Source organism: Scyliorhinus torazame, chromosome 20 (assembly GCF_047496885.1).
Source record: "Scyliorhinus torazame isolate Kashiwa2021f chromosome 20, sScyTor2.1, whole genome shotgun sequence".
Taxonomy (NCBI): domain Eukaryota; kingdom Metazoa; phylum Chordata; class Chondrichthyes; order Carcharhiniformes; family Scyliorhinidae; genus Scyliorhinus; species Scyliorhinus torazame.
The window spans coordinates 32,673,248-32,698,999 of NC_092726.1; the positions used below are offsets into that span (position 1 = coordinate 32,673,248).

The window sequence follows — 25,752 nt, forward strand, 5'->3', positions numbered from 1 at the left end:
CTTATTCCCAAATGACCTCCCACTGGTACCTCATGTGAAACTCGCAACACCTCCTTTCCATACCCAACGGCAATACTACTTGATGAACTTCTGCCCACTTTTCATCCGCCTGCATATGTAAAGGTCTCCATTTTCTCATCAAGCCATTACTTTTACGGTAATAACACTCTGTTATACACTCTTCCGTGTATGTTTCTGATACATCCGTTTTATTTCTACACCTTTCTGTTGTAACTCTGCCAATTTTCCTGAACTAAAAATATCCGCCTCACCCTCCACCTTTGTCAACCATCTGATCAAAAATCCTTTCTGATAATTGCACTTCAACTTCATCTTCACTCTCTGAATTCCCCTCCTGTCTTAACCAGTGATTTTGCGAACTTGTAACTACAGAATCCGGAAAAATACTTCAACACTTCAGTTGTCTGATTTTCCACTGGATTATCAACCACCGTGGGCATCACTCCCACCTGCGATTCAGCTATATCATTACCCAAGATAAACTGTATTCCTGGACAAGATAGTTTCTCTATTACTCCTACTACCACCTCACGCCTCTTCACTGGACCTTCCAACCTTACGTTATATAATTGAACACTACTCCTCTCACCCTGAATTCCACATATTACCACCTTTTCTGGCAGCATTCTTCCCAAACTACATAACTCCTCATCTCCTACCATTAAAGATTGATTAGCTCCCGTATCTCTTAAAATTGTGACTTCTTTACCTACTCCTCATGATACACATGAGTAACCTTTACCAACACAAGTAAATTCTTTAAAGAGATCTGGCACCATTTGATAAATCTCCTCTTGATCAGGTGTACAATCTTTTGCAACTCCTTCGCTTCATTTGGGCTTTCCTTTACCACTTTAACTACCCCCACTGTCTTATCCTGTTTTACCACATCAGCCTTCCCAGCGCTTTTCTTCAAGCACCAACACTGTGACTTGACATGGCCTAGTTTATTACAGTGAAAACATTTGAACCTTTTCATGTCTCTTCCAACCTCCTGGATTTTTACTCTGAGGTACACTCTCCTTATTATATCCCATCACATCACCTTTACTTTTACCACTTGAGTATTTCTCATGTCCCCAGTTTCTATCCCTCACAGGCTGAAACTGATGTCGGAAACCAAGCTTTGATTTATGAACTAATTCATAATCATCTGCCATTTTGCTGCTAATCTCGCAATGTTAACCCTCTGTTCATGCACATGAGTGCATAATGCATCAGGAATTCAATGTTAAACTCCTCCAAAAGTATAATTTCTCTGAGAGCTTTGTACGTTTGGTCTATTTTCAAATCCCTTATCCACCTATCAAAATTAATTTGTTTGAGCCTTTCAAACTCCATGTATGTATGACCAAATTCTTTCTTTAATTTTCTAAACCTTTGTCAGCGAGCTTCGTGCCCGAGTTCATATGCACCTAAGATGGATTTTGTCACCTCCTCATACGTCCCAGATACCTCCTGCGGTAGTGATGCAAACACTTCACTGGCTCTACCTCCCAGCTTTGTTTGAATCAGTAATACCCACATGTCCTGGGGCCATTTTATTTGTTTAGCCACCTTATCAAATTAAATGAAAAAGGCTTCTACCTCCTTCTCGTCAAACCTTGGCAATGCTTGGACATATTAAAAAGAAATTCCACCAAGCCTTCAACTTTGACGCTCTTTCTCACTATCCTCATCACTATCATCCAACTGTACGTTTCCCTTTGCGTCTACCAATTTTAACTGACTGTCATGTTTCATGGCTATTTTCTGAAGTTCAAACTCTCTCTCTTTATTTTTTCCCCTGATCTGTATCTCCCTTTCTCTTTCTCTTTGTTCTGCTGGGGCTATTCTTCCTTTTCTACTTTGTTCTCTCACCTTTTCTATTTCTTCTCTCTCTCTCATTCATTTCCGTCTCTCTCCCTTTCTTATTCCTCTCTATCTCTTTCTTTCTCCCTTTCTTTTTCCTACAGCAAACTAAATGCATTTAATCAGTGCCCTACAGTAAATCAAATGTACAGAAACAGTGCCCCAGAATTAATCCAAAGCATTTAAACAGTGCACTGCAGTAAATCAAATATAATTAAATAGCGCACAACAGTCCATCAATTGTATTTAAACAGTGCCCTCGAGTCAATTAAATGCATTTCAACAGTGCCTGACTGTAAATCAAATACATTTAAACAGTGCCCTAAGTTAAATCAAATGCATTTGAACAATGCCCTACAGTAAACCAAACGTTTTTGAACAGTGCTTTATAATCAATCAAATGCATTTAAATAGTGCCCTGCAGTAAATGAAATGCATTTAAACAGTGACACAGTAAATCAAATGTATTTAAACAGGCGCTGCAATAAATCAAATGCGTTTAAACAGTGCCCTACCGGAAAATAAATGCATTTAAAAAGTGCCATGAAGTAAATCAAATGCATTCAAACAGTGCCCCACAGTGAGCCAAATATATTTAAATCGTGATTTATAGTAAATTAATTGCATTTAAACAGTGCCTGACAGTAAATCAAAAGTAGTTAAATTTGCGCCCTAGAATAAATTAAATGCGTTTACACAGTGTCCGACACGAAATCAAACGCATTGAAACAATGCCCTCCAGTAAGTCAAGTGCATTTAAACAGTGCCCGGCAGCAAACTAAAGGCATTTAAACAGTGCCCTGCAGTAAATCAAATGCATTTAAACTGCCCGACAGTAAATCAAATGTATTTAAACAGTGCCCCAGAATAAATCCAAAGTATTTAAACAGTGTACTGCAGTAAATCAAATATAATTAAATAGCGCACAACAGTCCATCAAATACATTTAAACAGTGCCCTCGAGTCAATTAAATGCATTTAAACAGTGCCCTACAGTAAATCAAATACATTTGAACAGTGGCCTAAAATAAATCAATTATATCTAAACGGTGCCAAATGTATTTAAACAGTTCTTTATAGTAAATTAAATGCATTTAAACAGTGCCGACAATAAATTAAATGTATTTAAACAGTGCCCCGACAGTCAATCAAATGCGTTTAAACACTGCGCAAGAGTAAAACAAATACTTTTAAACAGTGCACCACAGTAAATCAAATGCATTCAAACAGTGCCCTACAGTAAATCAAATGCATTTAAACAGTGCCCTACAGTAAATCAAATGCATTTAAACAGTGCCCAACAGTAAATCAAATGCATTTAAACAGTGACATAGTAAATCAAATGTTTTTAAACAGGCGGTACAATAAATCAAATGCATTTAAACAGTATCCTACAGTAAATCTAATGCATTTAAACAGTGCCCTACAGTAAATCAAATGCATTTAAACAGTGCCCAGCAGTAAATCAAATGCATTTTGTTCCCTCCAGTAAACTAATTGCATTTAAACAGTGCCTGATACTCAAATGCATTTAAACATTGCCCTCCTGTGAATCAAAAGCATTTAAACAGTGTTCTACGTTAAATCAAATGCATTTAAACAGTGCCCTACAGTAAACCAAATGCATTTAAACAGTGACATAGTAAATCAAATGTTTTTAAACAGGCGCTACAATAAATCAAATGTATTTTAACAGTATCCTACAGTGAACTAAATGCATTTTAAAAATGCCCTGCAGTGAATCAAATGCATTCAAACAGTGCCCTCCAGTATACGAAATGCTTTTAAACAGTTTCTGACAGTTAACTAAATGTATTTAAAGAGTGCCCAACACTCAAACGCATATAAGTAGTGCCCTACAGTAAATTAAATGAATTTAAACAGTGCCCTGTTGTCAACCAAATGCGTTTAAATAGTGCGGTGAAGTAAATGAAATGCATTTAAACTGTGCCCTCCAATAAATCAAACGCATTTTAACAGTGCCCATAGTAAATCAATGCATTTAAACAGTGCCCTACAGGAAATCAAATGCATTTATACAGTGCCCTACAGTAAACCAAATGCATTCAAACAGTGCCCTATAGTCAAGCAAATGTATTTAAACAGTGCCCGACAGTCAAACGGACCTTATTTAAACAGCCTTACAGTAACACACCAATTAAAAGTGCCCTACTGTAATCGGACTTAAAATGTGCCCGATAATAAATCATGTTTTTAAACATTAAACATGTTTATGTAAAGCGAATTGCTTTGGAGACCTAAAAAACAACTTTCCCGAGGCCAGTATATGCCCTTCCAAAAACTGAACGGGATCCAGCCAAAATAATACTGTTCCATATTTCTATCCAGCATATTAATTGTGCTCCATTTTAATATGCAGCCATATTAAAACGGCTCCATATTAATACTGTTCCATATTAATACTCTTCCACATTAATACTGTTCCATATTAATACTGTTCCATATTCGTGCTGCTTCATTTTAAGACCGTTACAAATGAGTACTGTTCCATATTAATGTCCAGCATATAAACATTGTTCCATATTAATACTCGCTCATATTATAACTTTTCCATATTAGTAGTGTTCCATATTAATACTGTTCTATATGATTACTGTTACATATTAATATCCAGCCATGTTAACGCTGTTCCATATTAGTACTGTTCCATATTAATATCTGGCCATTTTAATATCCGGCTATATTAACACTGTTCCATAGTAATACAGTTCCATATTAACATCCAGCCACATTCCATATTAATAATAATTATCTTTGTCACAAGTAGTCTTACATTAACACAACAACGAAGTTACTGTGAAAAGCCCTTCGTCGCCACATTCTGGCGCCTGTTCGGGTACACAGAGGGAGAATTCAGAATGTCCAATTCACCTAACAAGCACGTCTTTCTGGCCTTGTGGGAGGAAACCGGAGCACCCGCAGGAAATGCACGCAGACACCGGGAGAACATGCAGGCTCCGCAAAGAGAGTGACCCAAGCTAGGAATCAAATTTGGGACCCTGGAGCTGTGAAGATATGGTTCCATATTAATACTGTTCCATATTAGTACTGTTCCATATTAATATTCAGCCATATTAATACTATTCCATATTAATACGGTTCCAAGTTAATATGCAGCCATATTAATACTGCTCCATATGAATAATGTTCCATATTAATATCCAGCCACATTAATGCTGTTCCATATCAATATGGTTCCATATTAATATGCAGCCAGATTAATACGTTTTTGCTCAATGCCTGCTACCACGCCCCCCACATGGAGGTTGGACATGGCCCGACTTGCCCAGAATGCTTTGTGCAAGAAAATATCACAGGCCACAGATGACTATATTATTAATAACTAGAATGGGGAAGTCCCGCCCTTCACGCTATGGGAGGCCACGAAGGCTGTGATCAGGAGTGATATCATGGCCAAGAACGCACGTAGAGACAAGGTAGAGAGGGCGGCGAGGCGACAGTTGTGGACTCCATACTGGAGGCAGACAGGCGATACTCTGAGGGCCCGACCAAAGAACTCCTGGCGGAGAGGAAAAAGCTACAAATGGACTTTGATCTGCTCTCCACGAGGGAAGCATTGCAGCAACTCCGCCAGGTACGGGAGACCCTTTACGAACACGGAGATAAAGCCAGCCACTGCTGGTTCGCCAGCTGAGAAAGCAGGCAGCCACGGGGGTAATAGCTCAGATGAGAAGCAGCAGACCGAATCCAGTGGCAGAGCCAAAAAATGTCTACGAGGCATTTGAGACCTTCTACCGGGAGCTATTCACCTACAAGCCCTCAGCTTAGGGATGAAACAGTTCATCGATGGACGGGACACGCCAGTTGTGAGACAGGCTGAAAATAGGACTGGAAGCACCAGTAAAACTGGGAGAAGGATAGCGCAGTGGTGAGCCCTCGTTCCTCATGGTCCCGCCCGCCCCACACATCCCTGTGACGATGGATGTGGCTGTCCTGCAACCCAGTTGTGTGTAGAAGCTGGGATTCGTCTTTCTGGAGCGCAGGAGGTTAGGGGGAATTTAAACAAGTCTTCAACGTCATAAATATTTTTTTTAAATGATAGAAATGGATAGATCCTCTGCCCCCAATTGCTCGACTGCATAAATCCCACCTTAGTTAGTGTCCCAATCCACCGGACTTTCCACAATACCATATCCAGCAATGCTCAGGAATAATAATTGTTTTCCTATCCAGCCGACTGTTCTATATTAAAGAAGCTGGTGAACTTTAGAAGGACAATTCTGCCTTCCTATCCACACTGCTGTTCACACATCAGTGCACTACGTCGAGATATACTTTGGACTGACTTTTCTGTGTCATTTTTGGCTCTATTGTTCATAAAAACAGATCAAGCTGAGCTGTACGAGATCTGCGTGTCCCCAGTGCACTCTGCTGAACACATCCAGATATAGTCTGGAGTAATATTTCGCTCTTCCGTTCTAACCTGGTGCTCCAACGGACACATGCACCTGCCCTGCAGCCGAACATGTATGTGTTTCATTTCCCAACCACTGTCCACACCCACTGACCCAAGCTATACTTCAGAAGCCAATCTGCCTGTGCCATTCGCCTTGGATTGTTTCGAAATCCCACGTCAGGCTCGAATGCAGGTTACGATTCTTTATAGAATCATAGAATCCCTACAGAGCGGAAGGCGGGTCATTCGGCCCAACGAGTCTGCACCAGCCCTTAGAAAGAGCAACCTATTTAAGCCCACACCGCCACCCTATCCACATTCCCGCAACCCAAACTAACCTAAAGGGCAATTTAGCACGGCGAATCCACCTGACTTGCACATATTTGGACTGTGGGAGGAAAACAGAGAACCCAGAGGAAACCGTGTCAGAGAAAGTGCAAACTCCACATGGACAGACATCCGAGGCTGGAATTGAACCTGGGTTGCTGGCGCGCTGAGGCAAGCGTGCAAACTACTGTGACACCGGATTGCAGCCTCCTGGACTCTGCACTGCACAGATTCACCGTGTAGGACAATCTCTGGGGTCTCTGACAGCCTCTTTTTTGTTTTACAATGAAATACACAGTTCTTAAAATTTAGAGTTGTCAATTATTTTTCCAATTTATGGTGGCTAATCCACCTACCTCTCACATCTTTGAGTTGTGGGGTGAGACTCACGCAGAACCGGGGAGAATGTGCAAACTCCACGCGGCCAGTGACCCGGGCCGGGGTCGCAATGTGGACTGGGAACTTAAGGAAATTAGGAGAGCAAAAACGGTACATGAAAGGATACAGGCGGGTAAAATGAACGAACGTCCTAAGTAATTTTACCAGCTCATTAAGGGTAAAAGGATAACTCGGGATATAGCCGGAAAACATGGGCTATCGCTTCTCGGCCTTTTGGTTCAGATCAAGTGTAGTATCTGTTCTTATCAGTTTAATATCTGGAATGTCCCCTTCGGGGGACCGAATATTAAAATGATTTTTGGGACACGGAGATGGTTCAGGGGCTTTCTTGCTCCGCTCCAGGCATCAACCTGGTCTTGCAATGTTTCCAGGAATGGTGCCTTCACCCCGCTTTGGGCACAAATAGTGCAAAAGCAGAAAATGGCGCAAAACCTGGCTTCCCCTCTTCTGTCTTGTCCAGTTGTCTCATCCTGGCCAATTAAAAAATTTTCAGGCTCCAGAGCATTGCTAGCTTTTCTGCTGGCGGGCGCTTCGCGCACTAATGTCGTGAGCCTATGGGCTCGCGGACTTGCGGCAGCCAGGATCCGTTTTCAGCTGATATGCCACACAGATTTCCTGCTGCTTTTTACAGGCCACTCACCCTCACCCTCGGATGCCGACTTGCCTTCTCCTCACTTCAGTTACCACATCCCTTCATCCTGCACAACGGGGTAGTGTGGCGACAGACTGAACGGCATCCTGATTTGGATGTAGGTACACCTTCACGGCGTCTCTTTTCGTTCTCGTGACTCCACGACCAACACGCCAGGGTGGAGCTCAGGGAGACTAGACATTTCCCCCTGTTGGATTCCGCCAGTACTTGCTGCTAGCACGGATTGCCCTTTGTACGGCAAAGGTGGAGATTTTTTCGACTCCCTCCGTTGGGTGTCACTGGGCCTTCACAGCGTCTCCATTTAATCTGGTGACGACAGGGGGCGGCTTGCCAGACGATGTCTTCCTGTTGTGTTTTACTGGTTCTGCATGCACAGACTCCACCGTGCTCGGCCAAGCTGGAGGTCTCTTGACCAACAGTGACCGTAGACTAAAAGTTCCAAAGCACAGTCGAGCGCAGCAAGGTGCTCCTGAATGTCGGTGGACGAGGAGGACAAGAGCTATAGCCGGAAAATATTGGCTATCGATTCTCGGCCTTTTGGCTGAGATCAAGTGTAGTCTCATTTGATCGAGGGAAGCTGATGATCTCGATGACGATCGTGGATTGGAGAACTCGGAGGGATTGAAGTCGTCAAAGAGGAAACGTTTGGAGCCCGGCTGCTATTGGTGGCTCTACATACTGGCCTAAACCTCTGGTTTCGGCCTAACGCCGATACAGTTCAGACCCAACGTACGAGCTATGGATGCAGCTTCATCCCGACCACCAGGCTGGGGAGTGCGAAACACTGTCCGAGTCACAGTGAAGAAAACGGAAGGAGAGTCACCTGTGGACAGGAAACATTTCGTGAAGAGGGTGCTGCTCGAGTGTTGAGGGTTTAAAGCAACAGAAATCTTCTGCTTGCAAAACTTCCCCAACAATGTTTTTTTTGATGTCACCTTCAAGAGCGTCGCAGCGTGCATCAAATTCTTGATTGTCTTCAAGGAAAAAGGTAACCAGAGTCCCTTGTCGATCCTGACTGCGGATCCTCTGTTTACGCTACCGTCGCAGCGAAATCGGGTTGTTACACTGCACACGTACAACCCCCACGTCCCTGTGTCTGTTGTGCCTACGTTCCTCGCCAGGTACGCTGAACTGAAAAGTGACAGCGTGCAAGTGAAAGACACCTTCGGCATCTGGACAAGTAAGCACCAGGTCAAGGTGACTCTATGAACAGAGAGCAAATGAACCATCCTGCATCCCCCCTCCAGTTTCGCTATTGGAGTAAATCGTGGCTACCTCTACTACGTGGGACAGCCACGAGTATGCCACACCTGTGGCAAAACGGGGCATGTTGCAGCAAACTGCAGTGTGACCTTCTGCAAAAACTGCAGGCAGGAGTGACACATGACTAAGGAATGCAAGGAAGACAAGTGCTGCAACCTGTGTGGGGAGGCCGGCCATCTTTACAGGGCCTGCCCGAAACGCGGGGCGACATACGCTCAAATCAGCAGCAGCGGAGTTAAAAAGGCGACCAGAGAGGAGGTGCATCCACCGTCCACCGAAAAAGACACCACGGCTCAGAATGAGGAAAAGCAACAGAAGGGCCCCCAACAAAAAGAGGAGGCCCCAGCACCTCCTGACAACCCAGCCCCAGCCCCATCTGATGAGGAACACTCAATGGAAGAGGAAGAGGATGGGACAAAGAATAAAGAGCCCTGGGAAACAGTGAACAGGGACAAACGAAAGCGGAAACAAAAAAACAAACTGAAGAACCCCCCGAGGGGTAGTGGCAAAAAGCGACACCTTTCAGCCGGCGCACTTAGCGCCGACACCTCATCCGATGAGGGAAAACAGGACAAGAATCGGCCTCAAATAAACAGACAAAGCACCAACGTGGAACGGGAGGCACAGACCCTCCAGACCACCGACCGGGAAGAAAACAAGGTCACAGACCAACCCCGATAGTAACGAGCAGCAACAACCCAGGTGAAGACCGGCCTGCAACCCCAACACCTACTGACTGCCACGACGAACCCCAGGAATACACCCCCCCCCCCCAATGCATCTGCATCAAAACCACGGGGCCAGTACGGACCAGAACAGCTTCCTCAGCCCTGCACCTGTGCTAAAGTTTGCGAGCACCACCGGCATGCTGGGGAACATCCAACAGCTGGAAAGCCAACTGTATAGACTCTGGACTCTTGAGACTGGTAAATCTACCTTTTTATAATGGGTTTAAAAATTGCATCCATAAATGTGCGAAGCATCAAAGATACTTCGCGGTGTGTAGCCACACTCAACTATTTGGCAAATGCAAAAGCTGACCTACTGTTCCTGCAGGAGTGCGGAATTCCGCACCTCAGCAACTACAGGCGCTGGTCGAGCTGGTGGTCCCACGGGCCATCCATCTGGTCAGGAGGAAACGACTGCCGCTCCTCCGGCCTGGGTATTCTGCTGCGGGGAGGCAACTTTACCATCTCTGACGTTAAGGAGGTGGAGGGCGGGCGCCTCCTCGTAGCAGACGTGAAATACAAAAACAGCCCTCTCAGACTTTTTAATGTGTACGCCCCGGCCGTAAAAAGTGAGCGGCTGGCAGTCCTTCAGCAACACCCACTGCTGTTGGCCACCTCCAAGCCGGTCATCCTGGGTGGTGACTTCAACTGCATCATCGATGCGGTTGGACGATCCAGCAAAGCCGACAGCAAACTAGACGCTACGTCCAGACTCCTGATGGAAACGGTAAAAGACGCCAAGCTGCTCGACGTCTGCAGCAACCCTGCAGATGGCGCGCAGCGTAGATACACATGGTCATGGCCAGGCGGGTCCGTCCGCTCCAGGATAGACTTCTTTTTTGTGTCCCGAGCTTTCACGATCACGTCCACCGACGTAACGCCGGTGTTCTTCTCTGACCACTGCCTCTTACTGGCCGACTGCCAACTGCAGGAAGACCAGGGGGTAGGCAGGGGGACGTGGAAGCTAAATGTAAAACTGCTGACCCCTGAGAACATCGAGGAACTCAGGAGGGATTACAAAAGGTTGGAGAACCGTGAAACCCCTCTTTGAGGCCACACATCTCTGGTGGGATGCAATCAAGGGGAATATCAGGAGGTTTTTCATCCTCAAGGGCGTTCAAAAGGTGAGAGAGAGACGAGGGGTCATGTCCAGGCTCCAGAAAAGTATGCAAAATTTGCTCCAGCTGCAGTCGATGGGGGTGGATGTCAAGGAGGATCTCCAAGAGGTGAAGAGCCAGCAAGCCTCGCTCTACACCTCGGAGGCCTCCAAGGTTATCTTCCGTTCCAGAGTCCGCTCCGTGGAGCAGGACGAAAAGTGCTCACGCTTCTTCTTCCAAAAGGTGCACAGAGAGACCTCTGTGATCAGCAGCCTGAAGGAAGAAGATGGCTCTGAAAAGTCATCGCAGTCTGACATCCTGAGGATCAGCCAATCCTTTTATGCCGGACTGTATGACCTGAAGCCAACAGATAGCAATTTTTCCCAGACCTTCCTGTCGACTATCACGGAGGTCATAGGCGACAGCGAGCTGGAAAACCTGGACAAACCACTAACTCTGGTGAGCTGACAAAGGCCGCCAAGTCCTTCGAGACGAGTAAAACTCCCGGAAGCGACGGCTTACCGGTTGAGTTGTATTCAGCTCTGTGGGACTGGATGGGCCCAGACCTGCTGGAAGTGTACGAGAGTATGCTTCTGGAAGGCAGCATGTCAGAGTCCATGAGGAAAGACATCATCACCCTCATCTACAAGCAGAAGGGGGAAAGGGAAGAAATTCGAAATTGGCGACCCATTTCACTGTTGAATGTGGACTACAAAATTCTAGCAAAGGTCATCGCCAATCGGGTCAGGTCTGCTCTGGAGTCGGTGATCCACCCTGACCAGACCTGTGCTGTACCCGGCAGGAAGATCTCTGATAGCCTCGCGCTACTCAGGGATACGATCGCCTACGTGCAGGACAGGGGGGTGGACACTTGCCTCATCAGCCTTGACCAGGAGAAGGCTTTTGACAGAATATCGCACACCTACATGATGGATGTGCTCTCCAAAATGGGGTTTGGGGAGGGAATTCGCAATTGGATCAAACTGCTCTACACAAACATCCATAGCGCAGTCTCAATCAATGGGTGGGAATCACAAAAGTTCCAGATCAAATCTGGAGTCAGGCAGGCTGCCCTCTCTCCTCTGCCCTTTTTGTGTGCTGCATAGAACCTTTTGCCGATTCCATCAGGAGGGATCCGGGTATAAGAGGTTTGACGATCCCAGGCAGTGGAGGCATGCAAGTCAAGGCCTCCCTGTACATGGACGACGTTGCCGTCTTCTGCTCGGATCCTGCGTCTGTACGCAGGCTCTTGACCACCTGCGATCAGTTTGAACTTGCCTCGGGAGCCAAGGTAAACCGTGGCAAGAGCGAGGCCATGTTCTTTGGGAACTGGGCCGACCGGTCCTTTGTCCCCTTCACTGTCAGGTCAGATTACCTGAAGGTGCTGGGGATATGGTTCGGAGCTGCTGGGGCGTGCACCAAAAACTGGGAGGAGCGCATAGGAAAGGTAAGACAGAAACTGGGCTGGTGGGAGCAACGCTCCCTCTCCATTGCGGGCAAAACCCTGGTCATCAGGTGTGAGGTACTCTCGGTGCTACTGTACGTGGCGCAGTCCTGGCCCATAACCCGACCCTATGCCACAGCAGTCACCCGGGCCTTCTTCAAATTTATCTGGCGATTCAAGATGGACCGTGTCCGAAGGGACACCATGTACAAACCTCTGGAGAAGGGAGGGCGGAATGTACCCAACGTCTCCCTCATCCTGTTGGCCACCTTTGTGTCCAGCTGCATCAAGCTGTGCTGGGACCCCCAGTATGCAAACACCAAGTGTCACTACATACTGAGGTTCTACCTGTCGCCGGTGTTGCGAAGGATGGGCCTGGCCTCATTGCCGCGGAACGCTCCAAGTAGTTGGACCGTACCGTACCACCTGTCCTTTGTGGAAAAGTTTTTGAAGGAAAACACCTTTGACCACAAGGCAATGAAGCAGTGGTCAGCACGTAATGTCCTCGAGGCCCTCAGGGAAAAAGAGACCGTGGAGGGCGTTGGATGGTTCCCTGAGCAGACTGCCAGAGTCATCTGGCAGAACGCCTCATCACCAGAACTTTCAAACAAGCACCAAGACCTAGCTTGGCTGGTGGTGAGAAGGGCCCTCCCTGTCAGATTCTTCATGCACACCCGAAGGCTCTGCACCAATGCACGCTGCCCTCGGAGTGGCTGTGGGGGAAATGAGACGGTCACACACCTCCTTGTGGAATGTGCCTTTGCAAAGAAGGTCTGGAGAGAGATGCAGTGGTATTTGTCAAGGTTTATCCCAAACAGATCTGTGACACAGGACTCTGTGCTCTACGGACTGTTTCCAGGGACACACACCGAGACAAATATCAACTGCTGCTGGAAGGTCATCAACTCGGTAAAAGACGCTCTTTGGTCTGCCCGAAACTTGCTGATCTTCCAGTGCAAAGAATTGTCCTCGACCGAGTGTTGCAGACTGGCACATTCCAAGGTCCAGGACTACGTGCTGAGGGACGCACTCAAGCTTGGGGCAGCTGCCGCCAAGGCGCAATGGGGAAAGACCACTGTGTAAAGTCTTTCCAGCAAATGTACACCGAGGGGCGGGTAACAGTGTAAAGCCCCTCGGTCTGGGCAACCAACACTCCAATGTACAAAAAAAACTGGCACTGTAAATATTTAAGAAGGAATTGTAATGTCAAGAGTGATATGTGTATGACAATATCAAAATTGAATGGAAGAAAGTCAAGGCAACATGTAACCCTGCCGGAAATGTACATCAAGACAATTTGAAATGTTTCTGTAATGCTCATGATAAATTTTTATGAATAAAGTATATTTAAAAAAAAAAAAAAAAAAAAAAATCTGTTCTTTTCAGTTTAATATCTGATATGTCCTCGAACTGGGGACCGAATATTAAATTGATTTTTAGGACTGGGAGATGGTTCTGGGGCTTACTCTTTCCGCTCCACGCATCAATCAGATATTGTAATACTTCTTGGAAAGTTGCCTTCACCATGCTTTGGGGAGCAAAATGTACAAATGCAGAAAATGGTGCAAAACCTGGCTTCCCCTTATCTATCTTGTCCAGTTATCTCATCCTGACCAATTTCAGGCCTTTCAGGCTCCAAAGCACAGCTAGCTTTTCTGCTGGCGGGAGCTTCGTGCACTAACGTTGTGAGTCGATGGACTCGCGGACGATCGGCAGCCAGGCTCTGTTTTCAGCTGATATGCCACACAGATTTCCTGCTGCTTTTTACAGGCCACTCACCCTCTCCCCCGGATGCCGACTTGCCTTTTACTCACTTCAGTTACCACATCCCTTCATCCTGCACAACGGGGAAGTGTGGCGACAGACTGAACGGCATCCTGATTTGGATGTCGGTAAACCTTCACGGCGTCTCTTTTCGTTCTCCTGACTCCACGACCAACACGCCAGGGTGGAGCTCAGGGAGACTAGACATAGCCCCCTGTTGGATTCCGCCAGTACTTGCTGCTTGCACGGATTGCCCTTTGTTCGGCAAAGGTGGAGATTACTTCGACTCCCTCCGTTGGGTGTCACTGGGCCTTCACAGCGTCTCCATTTCATCTGGTGACGACAGGGGACGGCTTGCCAGAAGATGTCTTCCTGTTGTGTTTTACTGGTTCTGCATGCACAGGCTCCACCGTGCTCGGCCAAGCTGGCGGTCTCTTGACCAACAGTGAGCGTAGACTAAAAGTTCCAAAGCACAGTCGAGCGCAGCTAGGTGCACCTCCTTGTGGAATGTGCCTTTGCAAAGAAGGGCCCTCCCTGTCAGATTCTTCATGCACACCCGAAGGCTTTGTGCCAATGCACGCTGCCCTCGGAGTGGCTGTGGGGGAAATGAGACGGTCACACACCTCCTTGTGGAATGTGCATTTGCAAAGAAGGTCTGGGGAGAGATGCAGTGGTATTTGTCAAGGTTTATCCCAAACAGATCTGTGACACAGGACTCTGTGCTCTACGGACTGTTTCCAGGGACACACACCGAGACAAATATCAACTGCTGCTGGAAGGTCATCAACTCGGTCAAAGACGCTCTTTGGTCTGCCCGAAACTTGCTGATCTTCCAGTGCAAAGAAATGTCCTCGACCGAGTGTTGCAGACTGGCACATTCCAAGGTCCAGGACTACGTGCTGAGGGACGCTCTCAAGCTTGGGGCAGCTGCCGCCAAGGCAAAATGGGGAAAGACCACTGTGTAAAGTCTTTCCAGCAAATGTACACCGAGGGGCGGGTAACAATGTAAAGCCCCTCGGTCGGGGCAACCAACACTCCAATGTATAAAAACAAACATGGCACTGTAAATATTTAAGAAGGAATTGTAATGTAAAGAGTGACATGTGTATGACAATATCAAAATTAAATAAAAGAAAGTCAAGGCAACATGTAACCGTGCCGGAAATGTACAGTCAAGACAATTTGAAATGTTTCTGTAATGCTTATGATAAATTTTTATGAATAAAGTATACTTTTTATGAAAAAAAAAATTTGTTCTTATCAGTTTAATATCTGATATGTCCTCAATCTGGGGACCGAATATTAAATTGATCTTTAGGACTCGGAGATGGTTCAGGGCCTTGCTCCTTCCGCTCCACGCATCAACCTGGTCTTGCAGTGCTTCCAGGAATGGTGCACACTCCCCGCTTTGGGGCGCAAAATGTATAAAAGCAGAAAATGCCGCAAAACCTGGCTTACCCTTTTCTCTCTTGTCCAGTTGTCTCATCCTGACCAATTTAAGGCCTTTCAGGCTCCAAAGCATTGCTAGCTTTTCTGCTGGCGGGAGCTTCGTGCACGAATGTTGTGAGCCGATGGACTCGCGGACTTGCGGCAGCCGGGCTCCGTTTTCAGCTGATATGCCACACAGATTTCCTGCTGCTCTTTACAGGCCACTCACCTTCACACTCGGATGCCGACTTGCCTTCTCCTCACTTCAGTTACCACATCCCTTCATCCTGCACAACGGGGAAGTGTGGCGACAGACTGAACGGCATTCTCTTTGGATGTAGGTATACCTTCACGGCGTCTCTTTTCGTTCTCCTGACTCCACGACCAACACGCAAGGGTGGAGCTCAGGGAGACTAGACATTGCCCCCTGTTGGATACCGCCAGTACTTGCTGCTTGCACGGATTGTCCTTTGTTCGGCAAAGGTGGAGATTTCTTCGACTCTCTCCGTTGGGTGTCACTGGCCTTCACAGCGTCTCCATTTCATCTGGTGACGACAGGTGACGGCTTGCCAGACGATGTCTTCCTGTTGTGTTTTACTGGTTCTGCATGCTCAGACTCCACCGTGCTCGGCCAAGCTGGATGTCTCTTGACCAACAGTGAGCGTAGACTAAACGTTCCAAAGCACAGTCGAGCGCAGCAAGGTGCACCTGAATGTCGGTGGACGAGGAGGACAAGAGCCATTGCCGGAAAATATGGGCTATCGTTTCTCGGCCTTTTGGCTCAGATCAAGTTTAGTATCTGTTCTTATCAGTTTAATATCTGATATGTCCTCAATCTGGGGACCGAATATTAAATTGATTTTTAGGACTCGGAGATGGTTCAGGGGCTTGCTTCTTCCGCTCCACGCATCAACCTGGTCTTGCAGTGCTTCCAGGAATGGTGCCCTCTCCCAGCTTTGGGGCGCAAAATGTATAAAAGCAGAAAATGCCGCAAAACCTGGCTTCCCCTTTTCTCTCTTGTCCAGTTATCTCATCCTGACCAATTTCAGGCCTTTCAGGCTCCAAAGCACAGCTAGCTTTTCTGCTGGCGGGAGCTTCGTGCACTAACGTTGTGAGTCGATGGACTCGCGGACGATCGGCAGCCAGGCTCTGTTTTCAGCTGATATGCCACACAGATTTCCTGCTGCTTTTTACAGGCCACTCACCCTCTCCCCCGGATGCCGACTTGCCTTTTCCTCACTTCAGTTACCACATCCCTTCATCCTGCACAACGGGGAAGTGTGGCGACAGACTGAACGGCATCCTGATTTGGATGTAGGTAAACCTTCACGGCGTCTCTTTTCGTTCTCCTGACTCCACGACCAACACGCCAGGGTGGAGCTCAGGGAGACTAGACATAGCCCCCTGTTGGATTCCGCCAGTACTTGCTGCTTGCACGGATTGCCCTTTGTTCGGCAAAGGTGGAGATTACTTCGACTCCCTCCGTTGGGTGTCACTGGGCCTTCACAGCGTCTCCATTTCATCTGGTGACGACAGGGGACGGCTTGCCAGAAGATGTCTTCCTGTTGTGTTTTACTGGTTCTGCATGCACAGGCTCCACCGTGCTCGGCCAAGCTGGCGGTCTCTTGACCAACAGTGAGCGTAGACTAAAAGTTCCAAAGCACAGTCGAGCGCAGCTAGGTGCACCTCCTTGTGGAATGTGCCTTTGCAAAGAAGGGCCCTCCCTGTCAGATTCTTCATGCACACCCGAAGGCTCTGTGCCAATGCACGCTGCCCTCGGAGTGGCTGTGGGGGAAATGAGACGGTCACACACCTCCTTGTGTAATGTGCATTTGCAAAGAAGGTCTGGGGAGAGATGCAGTGGTATTTGTCAAGGTTTATCCCAAACAGATCTGTGACACAGGACTCTGTGCTCTACGGACTGTTTCTAGGGCCGCACACCGAGACAAATATCAACTGCTGCTGGAAGGTCATCAACTCGGTCAAAGACGCTCTTTGGTCTGCCCGAAACTTGCTGATCTTCCAGTGCAAAGAAATGTCCTCGACCGAGTGTTGCAGACTGGCACATTCCAAGGTCCAGGACTACGTGCTGAGGGACGCTCTCAAGCTTGGGGCAGCTGCCGCCAAGGCAAAATGGGGAAAGACCACTGTGTAAAGTCTTTCCAGCAAATGTACACCGAGGGGCGGGTAACAGTGTAAAGCCCCTCGGTCTGGGCAACCAACACTCCAATGTACAAAAACAAACATGGCACTGTAAATATTTAAGAAGGAATTGTAATGTAAAGAGTGATATGTGTATGACAATATCAAAATTAAATAAAAGAAAGTCAAGGCAACATGTAACCGTGCCGGAAATGTACACTCAAGACAATTTGAAATGTTTCTGTAATGCTTATGATAAATTTTTATGAATAAAGTATACTTTTTATGAAAAAAAAAAATTGTTCTTATCAGTTTAATATCTGATATGTCCTCAATCTGGGGACCGAATATTAAATTGATCTTTAGGACTCGGAGATGGTTCAGGGGCTTGCTTCTTCCGCTCCACGCATCAACCTGGTCTTGCAGTGCTTCCAGGAATGGTGCCCTCTCCCCGCTTTGGGGCACAAAATGTATAAAAGCAGAAAATGCCGCAAAACCTGGCTTCCCCTTTTCTCTCTTGTCCAGTTGTCTCATCCTGACCAATTTAAGGCCTTTCAGGCTCCAAAGCATTGCTAGTTTTTCTGCTGGCGGGAGCTTCGTGCACGAATGTTGCGAGCCGATGGACTCGCGGACTTCGGCAGCCAGGCTCCGTTTTCAGCTGATATGCGACACAGATTTCCTGCTGCTTTTTACAGCCACTCACCTTCACACTCGGATGCCGACTTGCCTTCTCCTCACTTCAGTTACCACATCCCTTCATCCTGCACAACGGGGAAGTGTGGCGACAGACTGAACGGCATCCTGTTTGGATGTAGGTACACCTTCACGGCGTCTCTTTTCGTTCTCCTGACTCCACGACCAACACGCCATGGTGGAGCTCAGGGAGATTAGACATTGCCCTCTGTTGGATTCCGCCAGTACTTGCTGCTTGCACGGATTGCCCTTTGTTCGGCAAAGGTGGAGATTACTTCGACTCCCTCCGTTGGGTGTCACTGGGCCTTCACAGCGTCTCCATTTCATCTGGTGACGACAGGGGACGGCTTGCCAGACGATGTCTTCGTGTTGTGTTTACTGGTTCTGCATGCACAGACTCCACCGTGCTCGGCCAAGCTGGATGTCTCTTGACCAACAGTGAGCGTAGACTAAAAGTTCCAAAGCACAGTCGAGCGCAGCAAGGTGCACCTGAATGTCGGTGGACGAGGAGGACAAGAGCCATTGCCGGAAAATATGGGCTATCGCTTCTCGGCCTTTTGGCTCAGGTCAAGTGTAGTATCTGTTCTTATCAGTTTAATATCTGATGTGTCCTCAATCTGGGGACCGAATATTAAATTGATTTTTCGGACTCCGAGATGGTTCAGGGGCTTGCTCCTTCCGCTCCACGCATCAACCTGATCTTGCAGTGCTTTCAGGAATGGTGCCCTCTCCCAGCTTTGGGGCGCAAAATGTATAAAAGCAGAAAATGCCGCAAAACCTGGCTTCCCCTTTTCGCTCTTGTCCAGTTGTCTCATCCTGACCAATTTAAGGCTTTTCAGGCTCCAAAGCATTGCTAGCTTTTCTGCTGGCGGGAGCTTCGTGCACGAATGTTGCGAGCCGATGGAGTCGCGGACTTGTGGCAGCCAGGCTCCGTTTTCAGCTGATATGCCACACAGATTTCCTGCTGCTTTTTACAGGCCACTCACCTTCACACTCGGATGCCGACTTGCCTACTCCTCACTTCAGTTACCGCATCCCTTCATCCTGCACAACGGGGAAGTGTGGCGACAGACTGAACGGCATCCTGTTTGGATGTAGGTACACCTTCACGGCGTCTCTTTTCGTTCTCCTGACTCCACGACCAACACGCCAGGGCGGAGCTCAGGGAGATTAGACATTGCCCTCTGTTGGATTCCGCCAGTACTTGCTGCTTGCACGGATTGCCCTTTGTTCGGCAAAGGTGGAGATTACTTCGACTCCCTCCGTTGGGTGTCACTGTGCCTACACAGCGTCTCCATTTCATCTGGTGACGACAGGGGACGGCTTGCCAGACGATGTCTTCGTGTTGTGTTTTACTGTTTCTGCATGCACAGACTCCACCGTGCTCGGCCAAGCTGGAGGTTTCTTGACCAACAGTGAGCGTAGACTAAAAGTTCCAAAGCACAGTCGAGCGCAGCAAGGTGCACCTGAATGTCGGTGGATGAGGAGGACAAGAGCCATTTCCGGAAAATATGGGCTATCGCTTCTCGGCCTTTTGCCTCAGATCAAGTGTAGTATCTGTTCTTATCAGTTTAATATCTGATATGTTCTCAATCTGGGGACCGAATATTAAATTGATTTTTAGAACTCGGAGATGGTTCAGGGGCTTGCACCTTCCGCTCCACGCATCAACCTGGTCTTGCAGTGCTTCCAGGAATGGTGCCTTCACCCCGCTTTGGGGCGAAAATGTATAAAAGCAGAAAATGCCGCAAAACCTGCCTATCCCTTTTCTCTGTTGTCCAGTTGCCTTATCCTGACCAATTTAAGGCATTTGAAGCTCCAAAGCATTGCTAGCTTTTCTGCTGGCGGGAGCTTCGTGCACTAATGTTGCGAGCCGATGGACTCGAGGACTTTCGGCAGCCAGGCTCCGTTTTAAGCTGATATGCCGCACAGATTTCCTGCTGCTTTTTACAGGCCACTCACCCTCACCCTCGGATGCCGACTTGCCTTCTCCGCACTTCAGTTACAACATCCCTTCATCCTGCACAACGGGGAAGTATGGCGACAGACTGAACGGCATCCTCTTTGGATGTCGGTATACCTTCACGGCGTCTCTTTTCGTTCTCCTGAGTCCACGACCAACATGCTAGGGTGGAGCTCAGGGAGACGAGACATTGCCCCCTGTTGGATACCGCCAGTACTTGCTGCTTGCACGGATTGCCCTTTGTTCGGCAAAGGTGGAGATTTCTTCAACTCCCTCCGTTGGGTGTCACTGGCCTTCACAGCGTCTCCATTTCATCTGGTGGCGACAGGGGACGGCTTGCCAGACGATGTCTTCCTGTTGTGTTTTACTTGGTTCTGCATGCTCAGACTCCACCGTGCTCGGCCAAGCTGGATGTCTCTTGACCAACAGTGAGCGTAGACTGAAAGTTCCAAAGCACAGTCGAGCGTAGCAATAGCGCACAACAGTCCATCAATTGTATTTAAACAGTGCCCTCGAGTCAATTAAATGCATTTCAACAGTGCCCGATTGTGAATCAAATGCATTTAAACAGTGCCCTAAGTTAAATCAAATGCATTCAAACAATGCCCTACAGTAAACCAAACGTTTTTGATCAGTGCTTTCTAGTAAATCAAATGTATTTAAATAGTGCCCTACAGTAAATGAAATGCATTTAAACAGTGACACAGTAAATCAAATGTATTTAAACAGGCGCTGCAATAAATCAAATGCGTTTAAACAGTGCCCTACCGGAAACTAAATGCATTTAAAAAGTGCCATGAAGTAAATCAAATGCATTCAAACAGTGCCCTCCAGTGACCCAAATATATTAAATCGTGATTTATAGTAAATTAATTGAATTTAAACAGTGCCTGACAGTAAATCAAAAGTATTTAAATTTGCGCCTTGGAATAAATTAAATGCGTTTACACAGTGTCCGACACGAAATCAAACGCATTGAAACAATGCCCTACAGTAAGTCTAGTGCGTTTAAACAGTGCCCGGCAGCAAACTAAAGGCATTTAAACAGTGCCCTGCAGTAAATCAAATGCATTTAAACTGCCCGACAGTAAATCAAATGTATTTAAACAGTGCCCCAGAATACATCCAAAGTATTTAAACAGTGTACTGCAGTGAATAAAATATAATTAAATAGCGCACAACAGTCCATCAAATGTATTTAAACAGTGCCCCAGAATAAATCCAAAGTATTTAAACAGTGTACTGCAGTAAATCAAATATAATTAAATAGCGCACAACAGTCCATCAAATGCATTTAAACATTGCCCTCGAGTCAATTAAATGCATTTAAACAGTGCCCTACAGTAAATCAAATGCATTTGAACAGTGGCCTAAAATAAATCAATTATATCTAAACGGTGCCAAATGTATTTAAACAGTTCTTTATAGTAAATTAAATGCATTTAAACAGTGCCGACAATGAATCAAATGTATTTAAACAGTGCCCCGACAGTCAATCAAATGCGTTTAAACACTGCGCAAGAGTAAAACAAATACTTTTAAACAGTGCACCACAGTAAATCAAATGCATTTAAACAGTGCCGTACAGTAAATCAAATGCATTTAAACAGTGTCCTACAGTAAATCAAATGCATTTAAACAGTGCCCAACAGTAAATCAAATTCATTTTGTTCCCTACAGTAAACTAATTGCATTTAAATAGTGCCCGATACTCAAATGCATTTAAACATTGCCCTCCTGTGAATCAAAAGCATTTAAACAGTGTTCTACGTTAAATCAAATGCATTTAAACAGTGCCCTACAGTAAACCAAATGCATTTAAACAGTGACATAGTAAATCAAATGTTTTTAAACAGGCGCTACAATAAATCAAATGCATTTAAACAGTATCCTACAGTGAACTAAATGCATGTTTAAAATGCCCTGCAGTGAATCAAATGCATTTAAACAGTGCCCTACAGTATACGAAATGCTTTTAAACAGTTTCTGACAGTTAACTGAATGCATTTAAAGAGTGCCCAACACTCAAATGCATATAAGTAGTGCCCTGCAGTAAATTACATGAATGTAAACAGTGCCCTGTTCTAAACCAAATGCGTTTAAATAGTGCGGTGAAGTAAATGAAATGCATTTAAACTGTGCCCTACAATAAATCAAACGCATTTTAACAGTGCCCATAGTAAATCAATGCATTTAAACAGTACCCTACAGGGAATCAAATGCATTTATACAGTGCCCTACAGTAAACCAATTGCATTTAAACAGTGCCCTATAGTCAATCAAATGTATTTAAACAGTGCCCTACAGTCAAACGGACCTTATTTAAACAGAGCCTTACAGTAACACACCAATTAAAAGTGCCCTACTGTAATCGGACTTAAAATGTGCCCGATAATAAATCATGTTTTTAAACATTAAACATGTTTATGTAAAGCGAATTGCTTTGGAGACCTAAAAATCAACTTTCCCGAGGCCAGTATATGCCCTTCCAAAAACTGAACGGGATCCAGCCAAAATAATACTGTTCCATATTTCTATCCAGCATATTAATTCTGCTCCATTTTAATATGCAGCCATATTAAAACGGCTCCATATTAATACTGTTCCATATTAATACTCTTCCACATTAATACTGTTCCATATTAATACTGTTCCATATTCGTGCTGCTTCATTTAAGACCGTTACAAATGAGTACTGTTCCCTATTAATGTCCAGCATATAAACATTGTTCCATATTAATATTCGCTCATATTATAACTTTTCCATATTAGTAGTGTTCCATATTAATACTGTTCTATATGATTACTGTTACATATTAATATCCAGCCATGTTAAAGCTGTTCCATATTAGTACTGTTCCATATTAATATCTGGCCATTTTAATATCCGGCTATATTAACACTGTTCCATACTAATACAGTTCCATATTAACATCCAGCCACATTCCATATTAATAATAATTATCTTTGTCACAAGTAGTCTTACATTAACACAACAACGAAGTTACTGTGAAAAGCCCTTCGTCGCCACATTCTGGGACACAGAGGGAGAATTCAGAATGTCCAATTCACCTAACAAGCACGTCTTTCGGGCCTTGTGGGAGGAAACCGGAGCACCCGCAGGAAATGCACGCAGACACCGGGAGAACATGCAGGCTCCGCAAAGAGAGTGACCCAAGCTAGGAATCAAATTTGGGACCCTGGAGCTGTGAAGATATGGTTCCATATTAATACTGTTCCATATTAGTACTGTTCCATATTAATATTCAGCCATATCAATACTATTCCATATTAATACGGTTCCAAGTTAATATGCAGCCATATTAATACTGCTCCATATGAATAATGTTCCATATTAATATCCAGCCACATTAATGCTGTTCCATACCAGTATGGTTCCATATTAATATGCAGCCAGATTAATACGTTTTTGCTCAATGCCTGCTACCCCGCCCCCCACATGGAGGTTGGACATGGCCCGACTTGCCCAGAATGCTTTGTGCAAGAAAATATCACAGGCCACAGATGACTATATTATTAATAACTAGAATGGGGAAGTCCCGCCCTTCACGCTCTGGGAGGCCACGAAGGCTGAGATCAGGGGTGATATCATGGCCAAGAACGCACGTAGAGACAAGGTAGAGAGGGCGGCTAGGCGACAGTTGTGGACTCCATACTGGAGGTAGACAGGCGATACTCTGAGGGCCCGACCAAAGAACTCCTGGCGGAGAGGAAAAAGCTACAAATGGACTTTGATCTGCTCTCCACGAGGGAAGCATTGCAGCAACTCCGCCAGGTACGGGAGACCCTTTACGAACACGGAGATAAAGCCAGCCACTGCTGGTTCGCCAGCTGAGAAAGCAGGCAGCCACGGGGGTAATAGCTCAGATTAGAAGCAGCAGACCGAATCCAGTGGCAGAGGCAAAAAATGTCTACGAGGCATTTGAGACCTTCTACCGGGGGCTATTCACCTACAAGCCCTCAGCTTAGGGATGAAACAGTTCATCGATGGATGGGACACGCCAGTTGTGACACAGGCTGAAAATGGGACTGGAAGCACCTGTAAAACTGGGAGAAGGATAGCGCAGTGGTGAGCCCTCGTTCCTCATTGTCCCGCCCGCCCCACACATCCCTGTGACGATGGATGTGGCTGTCCTGCAACCCAGTTTTGTGTAGAAGCTGGGATTCGTCTTTCTGGAGCGCAGGAGGTTAGGGGGAATTTAAACAAGTCTTCAACGTCATAAATATTTTTTTTAAATGATAGAAATGGATAGATCCTCTGCCCCCAATTGCTCGACTGCATAAATCCCACCTTAGTTAGTGTCCCAATCCACCGGACTTTCCACAATACCATATCCAGCTATGCTCAGGAAGAATAATTGTTTTCCTATCCAGCCGACTGTCCTATATTGAAGAAGCTGGTGAACTTTAGAAGGACAATTCTGCCTTCCTATCCACACTGCTGTTCACACATCAGTGCACTACGTCGAGATATACTTTGGACTGACTTTTCTGTGTCATTTTTGGCTCTATTGTTCATAAAAACAGATCAAGCTGAGCTGTACGAGATCTGCGTGTCCCCAGTGCACTCTGCTGAACACATCCAGATATAGTCTGGAGTAATATTTCGCTCTTCCGTTCTAACCTGGTGCTCCAACGGACACATGCACCTGCCCTGCAGCCGAACATGTATGTGTTTCATTTCCCAACCATTGTCCACACCCACTGACCCAAGCTGTACTTCAGAAGCCAATCTGCCTGTGCCATTCGCCTTGGATTGTTTCGAAATCCCACGTCAGGCTCGAATGCAGGTTACGATTCTTTATAGAATCATAGAATCCCTACAGAGCGGAAGGCGGGTCATTCGGCCCAACGAGTCTGCACCAGCCCTTAGAAAGAGAAACCTATTTAAGCCCACACCGCCACCCTATCCACATTCCCGCAACCCAAACTAACCTAAAGGGCAATTTAGCACGGCGAATCCACCTGACTTGCACATATTTGGACTGTGGGAGGAAAACAGAGAACCCAGAGGAAACCGTGTCAGAGAAAGTGCAAACTCCACATGGACAGACATCCGAGGCTGGAATTGAACCTGGGTTGCTGGCGCGCTGAGGCAAGCGTGCAAACTGCTGTGACACCGGATTGCAGCCTCCTGGACTCTGCACTGCACAGATTCACCGTGTAGGACAATCTCTGGGGTCTCTGACAGCCTCTTTTTTGTTTTACAATGAAATACACAGTTCTTAAAATTTAGAGTAGTCAATAATTTTTCCAATTTATGGTGGCTAATCCACCTACCTCTCACATCTTTGAGTTGTGGGGTGAGACTCACGCAGAACCGGGGAGAATGTGCAAACTCCACGCGGCCAGTGACCCGGGGCCGGGGTCGCAATGTGGACTGGGAACTTCAGGAAATTAGGAGAGCAAAAACGGTACAAGAAAGTATACAGGCAGGTAAAATGAACGAACGTCCTAAGTAATTTTACCAGCTCATTAAGGGTAAAAGGATAACTCGGGAAATAGCCGGAAAACATGGGCT

The 25,752-nt window shown here is 46.3% G+C and overlaps 5 non-coding genes and 2 pseudogenes across 5 annotated transcripts; all 7 read left to right on the forward strand.

Annotated features, from left to right (window-relative positions):
- Positions 1-7,233: 7,233 nt before the first annotated feature.
- On the forward strand, positions 7,234-7,423 carry LOC140397890 (U2 spliceosomal RNA). The gene has a single exon (XR_011937313.1). It is a non-coding gene; the product is annotated as a U2 spliceosomal RNA (small nuclear RNA).
- Positions 7,424-13,563: 6,140 nt separating this feature from the next.
- On the forward strand, positions 13,564-13,745 carry LOC140397414 (U2 spliceosomal RNA). Its single transcript, XR_011936861.1, has one exon. It is a non-coding gene; the product is annotated as a U2 spliceosomal RNA (small nuclear RNA).
- Positions 13,746-15,212: 1,467 nt separating this feature from the next.
- LOC140397333 (U2 spliceosomal RNA) lies at positions 15,213-15,387 on the forward strand (annotated as a pseudogene).
- A 785-nt stretch (positions 15,388-16,172) lies between these two features.
- LOC140397528 (U2 spliceosomal RNA) lies at positions 16,173-16,363 on the forward strand. Its single transcript, XR_011936963.1, has one exon. It is a non-coding gene; the product is annotated as a U2 spliceosomal RNA (small nuclear RNA).
- A 1,467-nt stretch (positions 16,364-17,830) lies between these two features.
- Positions 17,831-18,005, forward strand: LOC140397308 (U2 spliceosomal RNA; annotated as a pseudogene).
- Positions 18,006-18,788: 783 nt separating this feature from the next.
- On the forward strand, positions 18,789-18,979 carry LOC140397789 (U2 spliceosomal RNA). Its single transcript, XR_011937217.1, has one exon. It is a non-coding gene; the product is annotated as a U2 spliceosomal RNA (small nuclear RNA).
- A 786-nt stretch (positions 18,980-19,765) lies between these two features.
- On the forward strand, positions 19,766-19,956 carry LOC140397725 (U2 spliceosomal RNA). The gene has a single exon (XR_011937154.1). It is a non-coding gene; the product is annotated as a U2 spliceosomal RNA (small nuclear RNA).
- The last annotated feature ends 5,796 nt before the right edge of the window (positions 19,957-25,752 follow it).